Genomic DNA, 23,262 nt, shown 5'->3' on the forward strand with positions numbered 1-23,262 from the left:
TCTCCTATCCTCTCCTGAAGGACCAGAAAGGCAAAGTGTGATGGACAAGCACAGCTGGCTTAGCCAGACTGGGTAACACCTTTAGAAAAAATCAAAAGTCTGAGATCAAGATTCAGCTTTGCATGATCTCCAGGTTGCCATATCTGCCTGTTGGAAATTCTGCATTATTGTCAGTCACCAGCAGCAATATAGTGGTGAATATCTGCACAGGTTAGCAGAATAAATAAGGTCTCTTGGCCTGAAGGCTTTCTGAGAAGTGTTGAGCTGAAAGGAAATAACCAGTTCTCAGAATGTGCTTCTGATCTCTCACAACTTCTGCCAGGGTCAAATCTATTTCTTTGGTTTGCACTTGCACCTCCTATTTAATGTTTAACTGCTTGATTTTATTTCTTTATAAAACACTTGTGATGGTAGTTTCCCAAACAGACAGTTGTTGCATTCTTTTCAAACACAGTTAGAAGAAAATTTTTCAAACATACAGCAATTCAGATCTCTTTTTTGATTGTCTGTCAGTTTTTGGGGTTTTTTTGCATCACGCAGCAGTCTTCAAAACATATCAATAGCCAAATGCTTCATTTTGAAAGGAGTAACTTGATTTTAGCAAGTACTTGCATTCTCACACTCCACACATCTAAGACATTCCGTTAAAACTGACTGACACTATTGCCATCTTGGTCACCACTAAATGGGCTGGACAGCTGTAGCTCAGTTCCTCCAAAGTGTGAAAAACAAGAGTAAACATCAGTTGCAAGCACTTCATGAAGCCAGAAAACTATTAACTACCTCTGATTAGTGATACATGTTAATATTTGCAGCTATATTCTTGTGTCCCAGAAGAACTCTACTGCTGCCATCACCTCGGGGAAGTCCTGAGCAGGACAACTGCAGCCTGATAAAGCCCCTTAAGTCTTCTGTGACCTACCAAGAGTTTTGCTTGAGACCTTGCTGCACGCATCTCTTTGTGCTAACATCAACCATTCATTCCATCCAGATCTTGCAAGTACAAAGGACAGGTTCTGCCAGAAGATCTCTTCCTCTGTGTGCAGTTGCATACATACATCATAATCACTCCCAGAATATGGAAGCACACGTAGTTTTAGGGCTCCGGACTACGACGACTGTAGACACCTAACTTAAGATGCTGATCTCATGGGAGTTTACTCTTCAAGCTCTAAATTGTTCAAAGAACTGTGAAGGCTTATCTTTGTGTTAGCAAGCCTTATGCTGGATCAAGTACTCTTGATTTACGTCACTCTGTCTTTACATGAATCAGGTATCATCTTTCCAGAGTAAATCAGGGCAAAAAGTACCATCAGTTCAGCTGGGTGGCATGCCTGATTTGGATCAGATGTGGACTCTTAGGTACAGTGTAAGCAAAGCAGCAGCAGCAAACCCCACCATATTCCCACCCTCTGCCCTGACACTGTCCTTCAACATTATTTGCAAAGACTGAGATGTGTTTATTGTCCATGCTTATTCACAGCCTGTCCCATGAGCATTAGCCATTAGATCTTGCTCACCAGCAACCACCAAACACAGGTCGGTTTGGGCTGATCAGCTTGGATATGTCGCATTCCCTGCCTCAGGTTCCCCACTCATTAACTATATGCAGCATCTCTCACCCAAGGTCTTCAACCCATATATCAGATCTGGTCCATGCAGCACCCACCCGGCACTGACCTTCGCAGCATGATGAAACATGACATCCATAGCAGGCAGGAACTGAACTATCTTACTCCTGGTCTGACACCAACTCATAAGATAACCTTGGGGGAGCCATGTCATCCCTCTTCGCCTGAGCTTTCCCAGTTGTAAGATATGTTCTTTGAAGTTTATCCATATCCTTTGATAAAGGACAAAGATTTAAAAACATTATTCTTGCTTGCACACTCTTCAGGACATGAATTGCATCTTGGCATGGTAAATCCTCTAGCACACCACAAGTGCTAACATTGCCCCAAAGAGAAAACAACAAAAGTCTGCATCAGCTTATCATTACAGGCACTGGAAAAATACACATGGTTGCTGATATCACAAAATTCAAGAGTTTTTCTGAACTCAGTCATAATGCGAGTTCAAAGCACTGCTCAGGGTTACCTAGGAAGTAAGCCAACCTCCATCTGTATAACCTTGTGTCCTTGGGAATATTCTTCTGGTTTGATCTGAAGCTGAGTGGATCATGAAGGCAATGGCTAGGTTTCTGGACATCATCGAGTACTATATATGCTCTGATGAACATGTTTACTTGCCAGGGAGAGTTTTGATTTTCTTATTTAGGAGAATGAATCGATGTAGCAAATATTTACATAGCTCTGTGCAATCCTTTTGTTTGTTTGTTTGTTTGGTGTTTGGTGTGGTGGGGTTTTTTTGTTTTGGTTTGGGTTTTCTTTTTTGGGGGGTGGGTTGGTTTGTTTGTGATTTTGTTTTATTCCCTTTGCTTAAAGATCATACAATATTTGTACCAAAGCAGTGGTGGCTGAAGGAGCGTACACAGCTCTAACTCAGAACAGGGAGGGTCTTTCTTATGTCACTGCTGTCAACTTAGGACAAAAACTGCGATGAATAGGAAAAAATAAATAAATCTTTTGTTTTCAAAGCTAAATAGCCAAAAATGCGGCTAGAAAAGTTCCATAAAGGTTTAGCTTTCAGCAACACATAGCAGAAACAAAGCTGATTCCTCCTCTTGCTGTGCCCCCTGACCTCAGAGTTTTATATGTCACTGCCTAGAAGGCCTCTAGTCACAGCAGCCTCTGTGCATGGCTTTCCCAGGACTTTCAGGGTTTTCCTCGGGGGATGCTTGAGTGGGGGAAAAAAGGGCTTTAGCACTAGCCTTCGATTTAAAATAGCAGGGGGAGTTTACTGATTAATATTCATGAGAAGAGAACAGTCTGCTTTTTGTTACTGCAGACGTTTCCCATGCAAGGTAGGTTGAGAGGGAGGAATACATTAAGGAACATATCCTACTGTCACAAGTACCACCACCTTTAGAGATACAGAAAATCAGGAGCCTAGGCAGAGCTCAGATGGTAAATATTTAACAGGGAAAGGACCAGCCTCCTCTTTCTGCCTGTATATATTAAAATCATTCTTTCATTTCAACAAGGGAACTGTGTTCCTGCACTCTCTACCCCCATCCCGACCACCTGCTTAAATTCTGGGCCTAAATGGATAGTTCACAAGATGCTATAAATCCCCTCCATCACTAATGCAACTGAATGTATTTCACTGTTTGGTGGCTTTTTAAAGTCAGTGATAGTCCTTGTCTAGTGGGAAACGTTACTTCTGTTCACTGGTACACAGGGAAGAGTAAGACTGGCTCCTTTGCACTTATACCAGAAAAGTTCTGGAATAATGCAGCTGAAATTCATGATTCTCATACTCATCTAAAGCTGGCAGACATACTTAAAAAAAAAAAAAAACCAAAAAAAAAAAAAAAAACAAAACCTGCTGATTTGGGGTGCTTCTGAGATGTGGGCATTCAGCTCAAAATGCCTCTATACGCAAAAGCACAGAGCACAGTCCCACTCCTGAGTTCCTCAGTCCTTTCACCATCCACATCAGCATCTGAGTTCAGGGATCCCAGATGTAGGAATGATGACTGACAATTATAGTGAAGGGTCCAAAGCTTCTCCTGTGATAATAAGCAACCACTCCTTAATTTATGTGTAATCCCTGGGAAAATGTGACATATTATTTGGAAAGGTCAGCTATTGTTTAACAACTGATTAGAGATGGGGGATTATAAGAGATGTGATACACCTCCATTTCTGACATCAGACATGGATTCAGGGAGGAGCTGACAGACCTCACTGACAACAAATTTGTGTCTATATTTATGATCCTATAATAACAAGACAGAATTAAAGTAGCTGAAGAATTACTGCTTGATACCTTCTTCTGCACCAAGTGAAACAAACTCTGCTGGCACAACCACACTTCAGCTGATAGAACTGCACTGGCTGACTGAGCAGCAGAGCAGCACTAATGGGAACTCCTGGGACCTTGCAGACAAAATAGATCCTGTGAGCTCATGCACTTGAAAATAGAGATCCAAGGTGATCATGAGCAGACTATGGAAGTGCAAGACTGAGATCACATCTGGATGCCAAGAGAGCATCACCCTGACTGCCACCTTTTCTTCTTATCTCCACAGGACAAAAGAGCATTAGTGGATCAAAAATGGCAAAGCTCATGGCCCATGTAGGGGCCCATCTCCAACAGAAGGCAACAAGAGCTATACTTAAAGCTAGGGTAGTTCTGCCATCAGCTGCTGCAGAACCTGGGGTCGACCCAAGGTGGGATGATCTATGATCCTGGGTCAGCCTCACTGTTTTGACAGATGTCCTTAGACTAAGTACAACTGAAAGGATCAATGCAGCCAGTTTACCTGGGGCAGAGGGAGGGAAGGAAGGCGGGAAGGAAGGGAGGGAGGGAAGGCGGGAGGGAAGGAAGGCGGGAAGGAAGGGAGGGAGGGAAGGCGGGAAGGAAGGAAGGAAGGAAGGAAGGAAGGAAGGAAGGAAGGAAGGAAGGAAGGAAGGAAGGAAGGAAGGAAGGAAGGAAGGAAGGAAGGAAGGAAGGAAGGAAGGAAGGAAGGAAGGAAGGAAGGAAGGAAGGAAGGAAGGAAGGAAGGAAGGAAGGAAGGAAGGAAGGAAGGAAGGAAGGAAGGAAGGAAGGAAGGAAGGAAGGAGACAGGAAGGAAGGAAGGAAGGAAGGAAGGAAGGAAGGAAGGAAGGAAGGAGACAGGAAGGAAGGAAGGAAGGAAGGAAGGAAGGAAGGAAGGAAGGAAGGAAGGAAGGAAGGAAGGAAGGAAGGAAGGAAGGAAGGAAGGAAAGAAGGAAGGAAAGAAGGAAGGAAGGAAGGAAGGAAGGAAGGAAGGAAGGAAGGAAGGAAGGAAGGAAGGAAGGAAGGAAGGAAGGAAGGAAGGAAGGAAGGAAGGAAGGAAGGAAGGAAGGAAGGAAGGAAGGAAGGAAGGAAGGAAGGAAGGAAGGAAGGAAGGAAGGAAGGAAGGAAGGAAGGAAGGAAGGAAGGAAGGAAGGAAGGAAGGAAGGAAGGAAGGAAGGAGACAGGAAGGAAGGAAGGAAGGAAGGAGACAGGAAGGAAGGAAGGAAGGAAGGAAGGAAGGAAGGAAGGAAGGAAGGAAGGAAGGAAGGAAGGAAGGAAGGAAGGAAGGAAGGAAGGAAGGAAGGAAGGAAGGAAGGAAGGAAGGAAGGAAGGAAGGAAGGAAGGAAGGAAGGAAGGAAAAATTATTTGGTTCACCCATGGCAGCTGTCCCTGCCCCAGACATACTTCACCAGTGCAGTGTCACTCTATTCTTTCAATATCCATCTGGCAACTTTTCCCCACAGAAACATCCTGGATTTACACTTTCACAAAGATAAAACCATGACATAGCTTTACCAGCAGAAGTAGTTTTGTTTGTATAGCATCTGTTCCCTGGCAACTGAAATGTATCACATTTGCAAAGGACATCTACTGCCAGGAGAAGCTTCATTTCCACTGCTCAGGTAGAAAATCTGCTATAGTACTGGAGATAAAACAAATAACAAGGCCCAGAGTTTCTCACTGAAACTGGAGAAGTGACATGAGAATCTAGTTTAAGGATGGCATGAAGCATGAGTAGACATTGCATAAAGACAGGAGCAGGGTTTATTACCACACCAGCCAAAGCTAAGAAAGGAACTTTCTTAACCTGGCTGGGGAGAGAGTACTGTGGTACTTGTGCCCCTCATACCAACTCCCTGACCTTGGCAGCAGTATACTCCCACCTCGAGCAGCAGATATTTTGCTGGAGCTTTGAAGAACTGTGCCTGACTCTGAGCTGATTGCGAATGCAGAGCATGACCCATTTTAAACAGGTAGGCCAAGAAAATCTCCATCTCTCTGCCTTTAGGGATCAGTTTCAGAATACAGAGGACTTACCTTGAAAATGTTTTCCATACTGTTTGATGTTGTGTAACCGTCAGTGGGAATACTAAGAGCATTAGATGCCTGGGTGGCTTATTGATTAGTTCTAGTTTTATTAAATTGGCTGAAGTTCATTCAGCAGTCTCCCTTCCCCATATGGAAATACTGATTCTGAATGCTGCCTTGAGAGGGGAAATGCGGGGGAAAAAAAATAAATAAAAGAAGGGAACTTGAAAGTTGAAAAATTTATCTAAAGAAACCTGTGATGTGAAAACGGACTTCATAAAAAGTATATATTATTTATATCACTAACATAGTCTCCTGGGTTTAATATTTCTTGCTACTTAAATTCTGGGAAAAGTTGAGTTTGTGTGTGCCTGATGTTTCTAATAACTGTATGCACACATACGTGTGTGTGTGTGTGTGCTTGCGTGCATGTGTAGAGGGAAAGGACCTGAAAAGAATAAGAATGAATCTACCATAGACAGTAATTTTTCTTTTGCCAACCAAAGAAATAAAAGAAAACTGAAGCCATTGCCTTTTTATGCAAAAAAAATTTAGAATTACATTCTTGGCAACCTATACCCATGAAGTAATGACAGAAAAATGACTGAAGTCACACAAGACCAGTCCAGACCTTTCCCATTCCCCCAGCAGTAAAATTAGACATCCTGGGAGATTTCCAAGAAACTTCATAAATTGAAGTAGAAGCTATGAAAATGACCAGCAGCTCAGCAGCTTAGAGAAGGACCCCAGGGTTTCAAAAGAGCATAGTGTGAATGGCTCAGGCATGGCTGAAGGAACGTGGAAAAAGTAGAAGGGCAGCATGGATGCTGTCAGGTCTGGGGTGATCTTCCAGTACAGGTGGAACCTGCTGCCAAATGGGCTTGGGTCAGGACAGGAAAAACTGAAGACTGGAGGATAAGGCATAAGCATCTCCTTTTATCTAATTCCAGATTTATCCATTCTGATGTGATCCAGAGATAATTGCCAAAAGAATTACTATTGCCGGGATGGGTGGGAGATCCTTCTCTTTGCTTCCTCTATAGATGAAACAGAAATTAATTTCCATGTTATTAACCCTAACGATACTTAACTTTTATTATGGTCTCATTAAGAGAGCAGGAAAGATTTGGAGATTTTTTTTTTCCCCCCAGAAAATCCTTTCTCTATCACCTCTGGTGCTTAAGAAAATCACAGATTTCAATGGTTACAACTTTACAAATTTTCTCTGAAAAGTAGTGATAAAGCAGCTTATTTCCCCTTGACAGATCACTTAAAAGCACAAATAGGTTAAAAACTGATAGTGCTTCCTGCTGTCTAATTCTGGGTGTATTTTAAAACGCATTTATGTTTGAATGACATCTTTTTAAAAATTCATTCATTGGAACTGCCTGGCTCTGTCCTCCTGCGCTCCCATTCTCCACCCAATGAATCAGTAAATTGTAACAAGAGAATCTGGCTAAACAAGTTCCTAATTCAAATGCCATCTTATGGACAAAGAAGTCTTTGAAAATAGTACCCGTCATCTGGCTCCTTGCAATGGAGTGGAAAGTTGTGTTTTTACTGTTCATGGAATTCATCTTTCCCTTCAGCACCGTCAAATGTTGAGTGCGGAGCAGCATGAGAATGCAGACTTCAGGGCAAGGAGAGGGAAGAGGGGACACCTCTGTCAGAGAACCCCAGGGCAAGTAATTTCCTGCCATTTAACACACAGTTACTGATAAAATTTCTCCCAAGAACAGAGTTCCAGATAAGGAGAAATTTTATATTAGTTGATTCCAAGTTACTGCTACAGCTTCCTTTTCTAAGGTCCAGTCATTTTCTGGCTGAAATGACCAGCTTCAGCATGAACAGTACAGGGTCTCAGAGCATGTACAAGCTATACTTTCTTTGATCATGGGAATTAGAAGACTGGCAGAAGAATCCCACTTTTTAGTAGGAGGAGATTTCAACAACAGCTTCTAAAGCTGAGCACACAGCCTGTCACAGCTGTGTTTATGTGGACATTGCTAAGCTGGAGCTCTCCTTGCAAGCTCCTTTTGCACTCATAGGCAGTGTTGCAAAGTTCACTGTTCAGTGCCACACAACTAAATTATGTTAAGTGGATTCAGAGCCAAGCACTTTGCTAGTCACAGCAATAAACTAACCAAATGAAATAATCCCAACTGCTAGCAATCTGTAAAAAAGATTTCAAATGTTTCCATTAATGATCTTATAAAGCAGCCTACTTTTGGCATGTGTGGCATTTTCAAGGTTTTTTTGCTTTCTTTTTTTAATTGTGGGAGTACCTGAAAGTAACAGAGCACAAGGGAATCAGAATAAAAAGACATTTGTTCTAAGTATAAATGCATGAGGCATTTTGTGTGAGGAGACTGGATCCTTTTCCTTTAATCTCCTGCATCTTGTAGCTTCTTTGAGGAGGCTGGTGGGAAGAGGTTAAAGGTTACCTGGAGCTGCCAGTAAGAGTGAAAAATGGTGGATAGTGCCCCTGTTCTTGACTGTGAGTTCCTTTATTTCCTTTTGTCATGGCAATACCGTCAGAGGGAAGAGCTGAATGTTCAAAATTAGTGATTCAACTTATCTTTCTAATTACTTCTTCAGGTGTAACAGTAAGCCAGCTACTTGTATGAACAAAAGAAACTGCTTAGTAATGTCTGTGTGTTGGCACTTGCCACAAACATTATTTAGGCTTATCAAGTATCTGACTTGCTGTTAAACACAAACAGAAACAGTATGCTCTCCCTTTTCCTGTGGAACTAAAGATCTTTCCCAGACAACTTCAGCCTGATACAAACAATTCTGGGAAGGAATTGTGCCTTATACCAATAGTTCTGAAAATTACACAATTAGGAGAACATCTGATGAAATCAAATATACAAGCTGAGTTTGAAGAAGCAGGAATTGTGCACTGCTAAAAAAAATGAGAAATGGAACTAATTTGCTGAATGCATGGCTAAGGAGGCTGTCTTCTGCTAGAGCCATATGAACATGAGCTGTAGCTTTTATTTTCCACCACTTGCTTCTTGGGCACAAAGAAAAACTTACTCTAATGAGAAAAGATGATGATTTTGATGAACACACATGTAAGACGACTCAGGAGAAACATTCAATTCTTGTGCTTGTTCAGAACAGAAACCTTGGAAACTTGAAACAAATGCCCAGGAATGCTGTCATCTGTCATGTGCTCAGGCTGCCTCCAAGTACCCTCCTGGGAAAGAGGGTGCTGCCAAGGAAGACTCTAGCCAGGTGAAAAAAGCTGTGGTGTTCTGCAATAATTGTCACCAAAAAAGAATTGCAGAGACTCAAAAGACAAGACAAAGACATAAGAGACCATTGTTTAGGACTTTAGATATAATCATAAACAATACAGCTTAAGCACATCCTGCAAGATGATGTTGAACCTCTAGCCAAGGGAGAAAGATTAGGGTAACACAACTATGGCTGACCTAAGCAAGCTGGTAAATCCAGAAGGTACAGGAACTAAGACACGAGAATCTGACTCAAAGTCTGTTGTGGAAAAATCTCTTACTAACCACCACCAAAGCAGACTGAACATAAATACATGCACAAGAATATATATATGTATATGAGATTTGTGGCCAGACAAGGTCCTTGTCAAGCTATATAAGTATGAGGTGTGAATATGGTGAGACAAAGGAACTCAGTGCAATGAACACTACAGGGCCGTTTGGGTTCATGGCTGTAAGAAAAATCTGAATGGTTTTGTATCTGAATCTAGCTAGAAACATTGACCACTTATAAATTTGGTCTCTACATTTTTTTGTGAATCTGACCATGAGAGTGTACGAATTATGATTATCAACATTGACTGGAAAATCCTGTCACTGAAGAATTGTGTTCAGAAATAAAACCCCTGCACTGATAAATAAAAAAAGCCACCTTATCCAACAAAGTAAAACAGCTTTGGGGTAACAGATAAATGGAAAAAACCTTTATTCAATTTGTATTCCAGCAGATGTATCTATGTTGGTATGGTGATCCAGAGCAGCAGTAACAGCTTGAAAAGAAGGCAAATTTCTTTAGCACCCTCTACCTAGTAGGCATTGACTTGATTTGTGGAATGGTTTTGATGTCCATCGGCAAAATTTCTGCTGAAGGATGCTAAGTCAGAACTGGTTTAGATCCAACAAAATGCATCCACAATGGAGACCTGAAAATCTGAGTTAATACATGGTCCTTAAGAGATCTATAAAATACATCTTTGGTGGGAACATTTATGTCAAGTAACCAGATAATCTAGTCCCAGAAAAATTCCCAAACCACCAATAGGTTAGATGTAGGGGTCTACCAAGTAGCTACCAAGTAGCTTCAATATACTGATCCACCCATGTTGTAATAAATTACTGTAGACACATCCTAACTGCCTCAACAGATGCCAAGTGCTTACTATTCCCTAATGAAGATCCACAGGGCTGTGATTCCAGCTCATAGCAGATTATTACAGAAAAATTATACTAAATAAATCAGTGTTAATGCCAAGCCATGGGGGAAAGTGCAGCAAATTAGGCACTCATTAGAGATTAATTTCCAAGATATCGAGTGAACAGTGAATAGATGTGATACGAAAGTTTTCACTTAAACCCACAAAGTTCTGGTCATATTATAAGAGCTAATGCATTCTTAGTGGCTTTTCATGTTTAGCTAATCCAGAATAATGTTATTAAAATTACAGTTTCCCTGTGTATTTTCTCTTTGATTGATAGCTGAACATTATCAGCTTGCCACAGAATAAGAAGGAGGAGGTGAAATTCAAAGTGTTTTAAGTGTTTTCAAAAGTTGATTTCAAAATCACCCATGGAGAGCTCTTTGATGGGTACTGCTGTTGTGGCATCAGAAGTAATTCAGACACCTGATTAGTTCTTTTAGTTCATTCAAGCACACGCTCAAAGTGGTTGTTTTTCCTCCCTCTCACACCTTGGACTTAAAAAATCACTTTCAGTTTCAGGCTTTACAGATAAAAAGTAAAACCTCCTGCACCAGAGACAGAACCATTCTAGAAGGCAGAGAGCTTTTCCAACTGCTGTTACACATATGGGATAACAAAGACATTCTCGAAAATCCAGATAGATTCAGGTTTCAGTAGCATTTAATACAAAATACTGTAAATATTTCTTCAGCTAATATGTAGATTTTCATCATATGCTTACTATTTTGTGTATTTATACAGATCAAGCATATACCTTCACATCCCATGAGGAGAGCTGATGCCCACACTGGGAATTTTCTCTCTTTTTTTTTTTTTTTTTTTTTGCATATAGGATTGTTCCACTTGCTAAAAGCTAAATTCTGCTGAAGATGACCTATATTTACTGCATTATTATACAAACTCTTCCCTAGCAGGTTGCTCAGAGAAGGCTGGGACATTATATACAGGTGTGTACAGGTTTATATTATAGATTTCAACAGCTTGATTTCAGCAGTTTAATTTCAGTGATAGAAGGCAATAAAATGGCAGCCAGGTAAGAGTCCATTTAAAGGCACATCACTTGAAGGATTAAAAAAAAAAATCCTCATTTTTTCTTTGAGTTTCAGGGAGCTAGGGACATGATCCTATTAGGTTACAAACAGTTACTTAATTTACATGAAAATATACATCTTGACACTGAAGAGCCTCCCTCTCGTGGTGCAGAAAATCTCTATGTGCAGCTTGTTTCAACAAGCACAGATCAGGCTTTGGCACACAGTGCGCTGACCCAGTGACCAGCAAGACTATGTGAAAATGGACTTCTGGAGGCTATAATGAAACTTTTACACCAGGGGCTGCCCTCCCAACAAAATATAGTTAAGGCAGGCAAATTAATAATACCAGTTCTACATGAAGATGAGAACAGAATTCAGATTTTGCCTTGTTACAATTCCACATGCTTCTATAAGAGGGTGGGGATATGGCTAAGCACTTTGGAAGGCAATTTCTAGTGAATTGCTCCTACATCTCTTCCTGCCCACAGTTACCTCCACCCTGTTCACAGAGAGGAAAAGCTAAGAAACAGAAGGCTCTATTCCTATTGCCTTAATGAAGTTACTGAGCAGCAGGTTCATGATCGGAGAAGAGCCATCTGCCCAGGAAGAAAGACAAAGGGTGAATGAATGAGGCAGGTACAGATGAGGCCAGCCAAAACTGCACCAGAAAGTTTACACATGAATAGAGGCTGCACAGGGAGAGAAAGCAACACAGGGAAGGCAGAATCCTTTTTCAGCCTGGTTATTAACTAATCCAATAGAAATAAGCTTTTTGCCTGTCTTTGACAGAAGACGTTGCATGCCTCTCTGTGCCATGTTGTACACTGCCCCCACATTGGAAGGGTCCAGGTCAGAGGCGGCTTTTGCAGCATTCTGGTTGTGGGAAGCCAAGGCATCCCAGCTCTCCCCATCCTAGCTCTAGTCAGCCACCACAAAGCCAGGCCCTCCCCTTCCTATGAGGCAGGCCCATAGGTGTTCATTCAAGTTACTGTGTTTAGTCAAGCCCCAGATGCAATCTGGATTTCTAATGTGGAGATAGTGACTTTGACAACCCTTTAGAACAGGAAATTCTTTGACATATTTCTTGGTATTTTTCTTTTTTAATTTGGATGGGTTTGTATGTCACTGCTTATCTGAAAGGACACGACTATGGAACAAAGCATTCCAGACACAGAAAGGTATTCACCTCTCTTAGTTAGTAACAAGGGCTTTGGGTAGCCTGTAGTAATGCCCTGCTTCCTGGCAGCCAGCTTGCTGTGCAGGGCTGAAGGCTGCCTACAGAGAGAAAGTGAACTGGATACATTGCTTGTTGGGGATTTTTCATTATTATTTTTTAAATTTTGTTTATTTTGTCAAATTTGCAATTTCAGCAGCTGCTCTGTAACACAATCAGATCTCTTTCAGTGCATTCTGAGTGAGTAGCTCCAAGCCCTACCCTGGAGCCCAGGTCTTTTTTTTTTTTATCCACACCCTTCTGATCTGGGGGAATTTGAGAGCAAGATGGTTGGCCTGATCCAATCTCTTGGTTAGTTGGCATGGATCAGTAAGAGAATTCAGATAGTCTCAGATATTATGAAGCTATAATGAATGCAAATTAATGAAGCTGCTACACGCATATTTGCCACTAAGCACACACAGTGACTTAAGAGATTATAAACTGGGAAAGAAGATAATGTGAGTGCAAAAAATACTTCAAATGTTGAGCCTGCAGAGAACTTTACACTAATTACTTTTGAGAAATGCTGAGAATGAAAGGCTGCATCAATATACTAACATTACTCACCACAAAGTGTGGTTTTAGACTGCCAAACAATTCATCTTCTTCCTGATCTCTCTACGTCTTGCAGACATCCAGCAGACAGATTAGAGCAAGGCTAACATGTCTGGGTTTAATTGGACATGCCCTCTTCTGCCCACAGATTTTGTCTGGAAGGAAGGGAGAATCTGAGGACTTTCTTTCACTTTGGGTGAGATTTCTGGGAGCCCAATGGCCCAGCTGGAAGCACTGTGCAGTAGCAACCCCAGTACTCAGTGTCCAGAAAACCCAGATACTTCCACAGCATCTGCACAGATCAGCTGCGGAGAATCTGTGAGTTAAACACTTCCCAAAAGTGTAGGAGGGGCTTGTGGTGCATGTTGGAATCAGCTGTGAATCCAGAGCAGCGTAAATTCAACATTTCCCAAAGGAGTGGATTTCTCCTGCACACACAGACCATCTGTGCAATGCACAGATGATCTTCTGGCACCACCTTGTTACAGGGTTTTTTTGACAGCGCCTTTGCCAAGGAAAGTATTTTTTCTGCAGAAAGAAGTGTAGCAGCTCTGGTCTGGAAAAGAAAGCCAAGGAAAAAGGTCTTATGACCCGTGAACACCATTTCTACTGTAATTAGGAATAAGTTTCTGAACTTGCCTCCTAACAGCTATGATGCTAATATAAGTGGAAGCAAAAGTGCTAAGAGCTCCAGTCTGGAGATCTTATGCTGGCACCATGCAAGCAAGCTGCTGGTATGAAGTCTGCAAAAACAATGTCCTTCTGGGAATCTGTTTGGGAGGGGCAGGGTATGTTCAGCTGTTAGATATGAACAGAAAGTGAAGGCTATTAAGTTTTACTTTTCTTAGAAAGTAAAATGCAGAAGAATCTGATTTTTTGTGGACATCAGGGCAAAAAGGATGATGCAACTAAACCTTTCTAGCCTATTTCTTGCTTCTGAAATAACTCCAACTATTTAGAAAGAGAAGAAACTGCAGTACTTTTAATCATCACCAGCAGGTCTTTAACCTCACAGGAAACAGAAAAGGAAGGACAGATTGTAAAACATCCAGACAGACTAAAGGTCATTCTTCTTTCCCTTGGGATGAAACATTGCATCTTGCCTTAAGGACAAATATGCATCTACTATATACATGCTGTCACACAGAACATCCGCATCTCTTCACTGACACTCACTAGTGACTCACCAAGTTTATATTTGAAAATAGAGATAGGCATGGCAATGGTGAGCAAGCAATCAAGCAACATCATAGACAAAGAAAAACACCCAGGACACTTCCCCACAGTGACAGAACGACTGACCCAAGCCAGACATATTTAGTGGCTGTGTAGTTAAAATGATGTACATTACATCAAAAGGTTATTTTTGTGGAATGTGAGCTGGGAAATACGAGTTTGGTCTGATGAAGCAACCGAGAGCAGAATATACTTTCTACAGCTTGACAGATCTTCGTGGATTTTGGGCAGCTCACAAAGCTTGTGGTACACACAACAGCCCAGACCTAACCAGGTTGTCTGGGATGGTGACAGGAGGCTAAGGGGCTACCAAATGTGTGCCACCCCACCACACCTTTATACAGGGGTAGGATACCCTGGCTGAAGATAGACACGTTCCTGCCTGAACACATTCCTTCACGCACAAACAATGGCTTTAGGTTCTTGCAGTCCGTTGGTTAATTTTCCAGCTTCTAGCCTCTTCCATGTCACGACACTCTGACTGACAGTACAGCTGCAGAGGTACCACTGCTGCTAATTCACAGCTCCCATAAAGATGGGAACTTCTTTTTCTCTTGAAAGTCTGAGGGCCAACAAGAGGAGGGGGTACTTGCAGCAAAGTGCTTATTTTCTCAGTGCTCCAGTGCAGAATGGACCACTGACCACTTTACACAGGGCTGTTGGGATCTGCTTGCCCTTCCTAGGCCACTGTGTCACTCAGGGAACCAGAAGGGCTCCCACTTTTCATAGCTAGGAGTGCAGAAGAGAGATTTTCATTTCCAGCTCTCAGTGCTTCCAGAAGGAGGGTGGAGATGGGCCTTCCAGCAACACTAACTGCTGCTAATGAGAAGGCAGAAGGGGAGCTGTGGGGCAGAAAGGAGGAGGTTGAACACATGGATGGCCCTTGCTACAGCACTTGAGGACTTGCTGCTTACTCTTACATGATGATAATCTCCTTAAGTGGCAGGAAAAGAAAATACTCTGAAAAGCTTCCTTAAATGGGATATTATCAACAAAGTTGCTCTTTCAGAATAACATTTAAAGGCAAACAATAAGAAATGACTATTTGGAACCATTAAATAATGAAAACCAGTCAAGGATACTTTGGCGCCTGTTGTGGGGCCAGCTTTCACCACCCTCTGTGCTAAATAATGCACAGAGGTGTGAGGGTATGTGTCACATCACACTTATACATGGATGAAAATCTGGGTTCTCAAGCCTGCCTAAAAATTGCTTGAAAACCTTGAGCCCTGACTTAGCTTAACCACTTGGCAAATTAACATAAATTATTGATAATACCCATGTCCTTGTCTGAGCCTAAATCTACATGGTCTGCATATTCATGATGCTGCCATGGACAAAATGCCAGGACTCACCTCCACAACCAAGGAGAAGGGAACCACGTTGGGCAGATGCTGAAAAGGGCTAACTTGAGCAGCAGAGCAAAGAGACAGACACTTTGTCAGGATGTGAATATCCCATAAGGAGATGCTGCTTTCGCTGCCAGCACATCCCCCACTGTGCATCTAGGGTCCTTTCCACAAAAGGCATCTACCGTCAGGGCAGCTCTGTCAGGGACTTTGGAGTCAGTCGTTCAGGTGAGCTGCAACATGTGGAGAGAATGGCAAAATCCATCCAATGCCTCACTGGTCAGTGTGGAGCGGACAGTTTCCTCCTGCAGGCTTTACAGCTTTGGTATGTTCCTTTTCTACTGCCTGAGAGAACTGAACCACTCGCTGAGGATATGTTGGAAGGCAGAGCCTGTGTATAGACTGGAATGGGATGATAGGGCCAGGAGAGGGAAAGGATTGAGGCACTGGGGTGGCTCAGCACATCATACCTGACTGCACCCCCTCTGGGAGCAACAAACTATGAAGACGGTGGTGCCACTGGCAGGCAGCGCCTGTCACTTTTGAAGGCTGATGCCATTGCCCCTGCAGAGGCCTTTGCTGAGAACTGGCACCGAAGTCGTTCATTTTCCCTTAGGAGAAAGCAAGCTGGGGGTTTCAGATTTTGAGGAAGCCAGGCTCTCAGCAGCCACACCACAGAGGGTGTGAGACATAAATCCCTTTAGAGAAAGCCTGAATTGCAGCAGCATGGAACAGTTTGAGCTGCAGAGGGGCCAGAGGAATCTCTCACTGCTCCACACCCTGTAAATCCTTCGTTAATTGCTTTATTGCTGTTATTTGTGAAGATAAAGGAAAAGGATTAATTAAGAGAGAAGAGCACATATCTCCCTAGATGGGCTTCATTCATTGATATGGGAGGGAGCAAAATCAATTAACAAATTCCTTTGCCTTCCTGATCAGTCTGGAAACAGAGCTGTGGCACTTCCCCCCCACCTTCCCCGCTTTTTTTTGGGGGGTGGGGATGTGCAGAGGTTTATGAATGTTTAAAACAAGAAGGCTCCTCCAGCCAGCTGCAATTTATTCATTCATTCAGCATTTGCAATTTACACCACTTAACCGTGCTGGTGTAAAGGCCATGCTTTGCAGATACTTTGCAATTCTGTAACAACAGGCCGACACACAATGTCAGTGAGGTGAAGCTTCAACTCCCTTAAGTTTTATGCTTCACTCTTAGCAGAGAGCTACTTGATTATGGCAAGACAAGAAAAAAAGTTCTAAAAAAATTATAACATAGACACTGGTGTCCCCTGACATTGCAAGTCAGTACATGATTCTCTGCAATGTATGAGAAGGAGCAGACTGGACAAGAATACCACATATTGCCTGTATTCCTATCATTCCTCTGTCTTCTTGAACCTTTATACAAATTCAGAGCTAGCCTCAGACACAGGAATCTACCCAAGATTCCTTTCATGTGGCATATTGGTTGAAGGAAATGAATGGTCCCCTGAGAGAAGGCCCCAGAGAAAAGGAAGTATTTGATGAATGAGGTTAGAAAGGTCTCAGTGTAGCTGTGTCATGCCTCGGTAAGAGCTTCTCCAGACAAGAATGATGGTTTCCACTGCCTACACAAACAAGGGAGGATATTTAGCATCTGTGTTGCAATGGATAAAAACCAACCAACAACCTCCAAAACTACAACTCACCCTATTTCTATAGTTTCAGCTAAAGCAATTTGAGTAAACCAGATGTAATATATTCAACTGTTTAAGCACTATAAATCATTACTTTGTGTTAAAAATACAGATTGGGGGAGAGTTCTAGTGATCAGCTGGGAATTGCACAATTTGAATATGATGTCTTGGGCAGCGATTCTTAAGTTTTGCTGTCATTGTCTCCCAGGGATGAAATTAGTGAATAAAAGAGGAAAAAGAGAGCACAGGCAATGAAACAAAGAGTAAAAAATTGCAAAAGAGGGACAGAGCAAGCTAATAAATAAAACAAGAGCCTAAAGGAAAGAGCTGCTTTGTCAGAATATAAATATTTCCCTTCTCCTTTTATCTTTAATGTGGTGCGAGAAGCTTATTAAGGGGAAGTGCAGCTCTGTCCCTGGAGTCCATCCACATGCTCCATGTAGGCAGCTTGGTCCAACACAACCAGAGCAGCCATGCACACATAAACTCTCCTCTGCTGGAAACAAATGTAATGTACTAAGCAATAAAAGGGAAAGCGGGCACCCTCAGTGGTCATTACACCTCTTAACTTGCTGGCCTTAGAGCTGCTTTACATTAATGGGCAGCAGCACTGCCAGAGGCCTGAGTTGGAGACCTCTGTTCTTCTCAGGTGTCAGCTGCAGTCTAAACTGAACAAACCCTGTCCCTCTAGTGCTGCCATGGCTCCTTTGCAGGGAGAACCAATGTGGCAGTTTATAATAAACCAAATTTGGAGGTTTGGTGAACAAAAAGAGGGGTGTGAAAGCATGCATAAAGAAGAAAATGCTGTCCTGTGAGGAGATCACACTGTGCACTAAGCACTGAGGTTCTAAAAAGCCCCTCCCTTCCTTTTAACCACAGCTTGGCATAGCTGTCCCCAACAGCCAGGCTAGACCTCACCTTCCCACAGTGCCATGCTAAGAGAGGACACTGAAGCATGAAGCAAAACTCGTTATTAATGGCTCCTCTCTCTCGGAGATTTGTTTTCTGGTAATGGCTTCTTTCCTTTTCCCAGTGCTGGCACGAGCACCTCTTTGCTGGCCTTTCAAGATGTTCCACCACATGACAGCACAAACCTGTACCTTCAGTCAAAGCCTCCAAGTCAGGAAGGGGAACAGACTGCAGAAGTTTCAGACTGCTGCCAGAGGATCTTTTTCCACTTTTTGCCTTGCCTGAGCTGACACAGATACAGGTATCAACCTGGCTCCTTTACTGCCTTGCCCTTTTCATCTTCCTTTAATTAAAAAAAAAAATGGAGAGAGTAGAAAATAAGAGCTTTGCATTTCCTCTACTCAGGCCTTAAATTGAAAAAATTAGGGGAATTCATTGTTGGTGCTTGCTGATCCCTCCACCCCTACTGTTGCACCACTGTGTCTCTTTGAGCATGACAAAATGAACTCCCCAGGCTTGATTATGCAAACCACTAAGTCCTCTTCCAGTCAAAGGGGTGCTTGGGCTTGGCAGCTATACAGTTTGGGTTTACCCTGCTATTGTTTTTGCTTCTGTGTATAGAGATAAACACTTGGCACTTTTGCATTAAAAATAGATGATGGTTACACATGAGCTCCTATTCTAACTGTCATTTTTTTTTCATCATGTTTGAAAAAGAGGTTACTCCAAGTGCTACCAGTAAGTTGAATTTTCTTGGGGAAGTTTTCAACAATTAATTTCAAGGTAATTTTGATAAAAATGGGGGGGGGGACACGACATCAAATCAATATTTTTCGAGATGGAAAAAAACCTAGCAACAAAGGTTTATAAAACCCTCATCCAGTTCTGGAATTTTTTTTAGCTGGTCCTGTTATGAAACAAGCCCTCAGACCTTGGGAATTCATCTAGCAAAATACCATTTCTGCTATCTCTCAGCTGCTTGCCATCAATTGCAGCTTGCAAGCTGCTTCCCTGAGGTGGATCAGCACCTCTGAAGAAACTCAGAAGCAGCCTGGTTCTCCTTTCCACCCAGAGCTCTGGTGGTGAGCACCCAGAAACTGAGAGCATCTTAAATTGAGAGTCAGTCATGCTTTAAAGAACAAGAACAACCAAACCCAAAGAGCTTTAAGATATGCTTTTGAAGAAAATCTAATCTGATGTTTTAAGCACGGTTAACTTAGAAATACTTGGAAAACAGAGCCTTTCTCTGGAAAACTGTTGAGCAAATTTGGAAGCTAGTGAGTAACTATTACTCAGCTGCTCAGATTGTTTCAGAGAGCTCAAACTCATCATATCTGCAGAATATATGCAGGGACCAATGCTTACGGACTTTACTCACAAAGAGATGACCTTTGTGGTCTGGGAGAACATTGAGTCACAGACCAATGAAAATAAGATGGCTGCAGAAGCTCCTACCCCCTGGCCTTGCCCTGTCACTCCTGAGCAAGTAGCTGACCCTCCTGCAGGGGTCTCTGGGCCAGGAGTAATGTGGCCTTGGGAATCGCCTCAGTTTGCAGCCCAGGAGGGAATAAAGACAGTGCCAAATCTGATTTCTGACAGAGTGGGCCACAAAACAACAGTCCTAAGAATGGCTTTGAGCTGAGTGCCGATACCCTTACTCAAGAGTGATTCCTGGTGCAGGGCAGGGGGTCCAGCTGAGGACAATCACAACTTCAGCTGTCCCACTTTCCACAGACTGTTGCATGAGTCAACGCCCTTGTCCTACCATAATGAGAATTTGCATGAGTAAGACCTTCCTCCATAGAAAATGTCCTTACTGCTATGTCTAGGAAAACACTGCACTTTGGTAATGACAATGGTAATAACAATACAATCCAGAGGCCTCTTTCCTCCCTAACCAGCAGCCACTTGCACAATGCTGGCTTCACCTAGAGATGGGGCTCTAATTCAAATTCAAATTAAAACCAATCTACAACACCTTGAAATTGCCCACAGATCAGTCATCTTAAAAAAATGCTGTTGATGTCCATACGCAGTTTCCAGGATTAGCACCCCTCTACCATTCCCAACATACTATGTGGGGCAGCTTCTAAGGTACCACTAGAGAACTTCTTTGCTTTGCCCGCAAAGTCATTGTTTTAATATTGCCCCACCAGCCACACCAACCTTTACAAAAATAAACCAGTAGTAATTCGGCAGACACCATCATTAATAACTCTTCTTCTGCAACTGCCCTTTAACAGCTATGAGTAGCTGAAATTTCAGTTTTCACACCTCCAGCAAAAACAACCCTGTACCTACAACAGCACAGGGCTGGGAGGCAGGGTCAAACAGAGGAATGCCATCTATTGGATTCCAAGCATCACTTCCTACACCGCAGATCTTACTGTGATGCTCGCTCCTTGCCACACTGGCAAGACCAGCCCCTGCCTGACTTGCACAACACCCCTAAGCACTGTCAGAAACAGCATTTCAGGGTGCACACCATGGCTTTGCTGAGCCCAGCACATGCCTGCTCACTCACACCAGAAAAAAAAAAAAAAAAACAACAACACAGTAATCTGCCAACTTTACCATTTCCTTTAAAATTGGATTTTTATTTTATTTTTTTCTAAGAGGAACTTCTCTTTCAGATAAAATCTTCAGACCTGTTTGTAAAAAATCTTGAACAGCACAAATTTGAATGCTTTAAAGTCCTACAATAATTATGTTTTCAGAGAGATTTTGTATCTTTGTAATTTTAAAACATTATTGTTTTTTAAAATGGTTAGTAGATAGTCCATTACATTGTAGTATAAATCCCTGACTATTGAAAAAATACAGCATAAATATGAGTAAATTCATCATTAAACCCATGGTTTAATGTACACATGTAGCAGCCAAAGTATGTCTTTATGGCTAGCTACCAGGTCAATAACTTACAATCACTGAAGGAAAATCATCTCAACTCAACAACACGGTTCAACAAAAGCATCACAGTAAACCACATCCAGTTGCACTTGTGTAAGCAAATGTGGCAGTTTAGGCTGGGTGCCCCCTGCCACTGCCGCATGAGATACACCTCTGGTGTCCTGGGTGCCCACCCACAGGGGTGGACACAGGAAACGACGTATTTCTACCCATAAGTCCTGCACCCTATAAGGCCATCTGCAAAGTCATTCTCTTTCTCTTTCTTCCCTCTCTGCTCCCATGGGAGATGTCCTCTCTTATCGGGTAATGCCGGGGGAGTATCCTCAAGGCCTCTTAGGCCTGTCTAGGCCTAATGCCAGGAGGAGAATGGAGGGGGAGGCAGTCTCAGACCTGGCCAGCCTGAGACTTGCCTAGCAGCAGGAGGGGGGAAGAAAGAGCCCTGGGGGGTTTGGGTTTACCCTCAGGTGGGAAGAAGGGAAGGATTGGGAAGCTTTGGGAATTCCGTGAGGGGTTCTGTACGCTTTGGGATACTCTTTGTCACTATGCTTTGTGGTTTGTAGTTCTCTGTAGCTTCACCAATTGCTTTTCCATTTAAACTTTGCATCACTCTCCAATCCGTTTGTGTGAGTCTCATTCTTTTGTCCCTTTCGGGGGCAAGAGACGATCTGTCTGGCCCCAAACCAGCACAGCAAAGCAAATATGAAACACAAGAGTTAAAATTTGAGCTTTCCCCTTGAGGTGCTCAGAGTTTCCAGTTATCTCTAAGCTCAAAGGGATGATTGGGAGAGCAAGGAGAGCAGGACCTGTTATTTTTAGAAGTCAGGAGTGAAACAATCTACAACATCAAACACACAAGAATTTGGCAGCAAATTAGGATTTAAGAGCTCGGAGAACCTTCCCCAGACTGAGCCTGTGGATTACAAAAGATTGTAACCATGTCTTAAGTCTCAAGCATTTCCTCAGCCTTTTAAAACCTTTAAGGGAAAAACAAAACAAAACAAAAACTAAACACCAAGACTGAGGAAAAAAATTTAAATACAAATATATAAACATTCACAAAAAGAAGCTGAACTTCCATTTTTCTGATGTCTAGAAAATAAATTGTAACTGAGGTGCAGGCAAATAGAGGGCTTGCAATGCTGTGGAGCATTTGATTGAATTCAGTGCAGAATTACAGGCATTACTTTGAATTTCCCAGCTTTGGTAGGTGCAAACCAGACATATGATGTTATTTCTTCTTAGCCCATATGAGAAAATGTTACATGCAGCGGAAATCTATTTCAGACAGCAGTGTTTCTTTAACAGAATGGGATTTCTCTAATGCTTTCTTTGCTCCATATGCTTCTAATTACTGCTCAATTCAAACAGCTATTTCTGCATTGACTTGCAGGAATCTCAGTAGGCACCTTCTACGTAGGCAAGAAGCATAGCCTATAAATAATTTCAAAAAGTATTAAAGAGGGGAAGCTTCATAGCTTTTCATTCCAGTTTGACTATGTGGTATTTAAATAAACCTCTGTGGCTTTCCAGTAACATAGTAGGAACTCCCAGGTGGCAAGGCTTGGGGAAGGGAGGGAGGAGAGCACTAAACATACTAATGAACATGTAATTAAGAAAATGGGCTCTCACTCCCTTCACAGACTCCAGGAGGAGGGAGCTTATTTGAAGTACTGCTTTCTGGTTCCCTTCCCTCCAGAGAAAGAAATCAGCTTAATATCTCCAGCACCATTCAGAGTACTATTGGTCCCAGCTCCAAGAGAGACCAGCCAATGAAGGCTGACACTGAGGTAGAAATCATAGTTTAGAAATGAGTGGTTTAAAAAAGGTAAAGGAGAGTATGTGTGATGCTGATCCACAAACCTCACTGCCTCCGTTTCTAGGGAGAGCTCTCTCTAAGCATTGCCGATAGCCCTCTGCTCCTTTTCCCTAATAGCACCCCTGCCTGGGGACTTTTATGGAAAGGGAAATTCTCCATACAGCAACATCTTCAGCTCCCGGGTTTGAAGCAGGGTGGCAACTGGGTCTC

Source organism: Indicator indicator, chromosome 5, assembly GCF_027791375.1.
Source record: "Indicator indicator isolate 239-I01 chromosome 5, UM_Iind_1.1, whole genome shotgun sequence".
NCBI lineage: Eukaryota > Metazoa > Chordata > Aves > Piciformes > Indicatoridae > Indicator > Indicator indicator.